This window comes from Zerene cesonia, chromosome 24 (genome assembly GCF_012273895.1).
Source record: "Zerene cesonia ecotype Mississippi chromosome 24, Zerene_cesonia_1.1, whole genome shotgun sequence".
Classification (NCBI taxonomy): domain Eukaryota; kingdom Metazoa; phylum Arthropoda; class Insecta; order Lepidoptera; family Pieridae; genus Zerene; species Zerene cesonia.
In genome coordinates this window covers 3,393,917-3,394,424 of record NC_052125.1, presented here as the reverse complement: position 1 = coordinate 3,394,424, position 508 = coordinate 3,393,917, and positions in this window count along the sequence as shown.

Sequence of the window (508 nt, the reverse complement as noted above, 5' to 3'; positions counted from 1 at the left end):
AAGTATTATTGTAAAATATTAAAATAAATACTTATTTTAAATTTGGTGTCTTGATAAAAACGTGTGCTCTTTTTAAGCCCTTATATAAGGTTATATAAGTCAAAAACAAAACGCAAAAGGGTAAATAAATTAATAAATAATGAACATTTGAATAAATAATTTATTAAAAACTATTTATTTACATTGTTTACTCTTAGACTCGGTTTTGACCCACTCTAAACGGACTGATTTAATTCAAACTTGTACATCATCATCATCATCCTCATCATCAGCCCATAAATGTTCCCACTACTGGGACACAGGCCTCCTAAGAGGGTACAGGCCATAATCCACCACGCTGGCCAAGTGCGGGTTGGCAGATGTCACATGTCGTCGAACTTTTGATTCTCGGACATACCGGTTTCCTCACGATGTTTTCCTTCACCGTTTTGAGCAGTGGTGATATCTACATGCGCAGATAAATTAGAAAAATCAGTTTACTTCCTGCACGCTCGCCCGGTCTCGAACC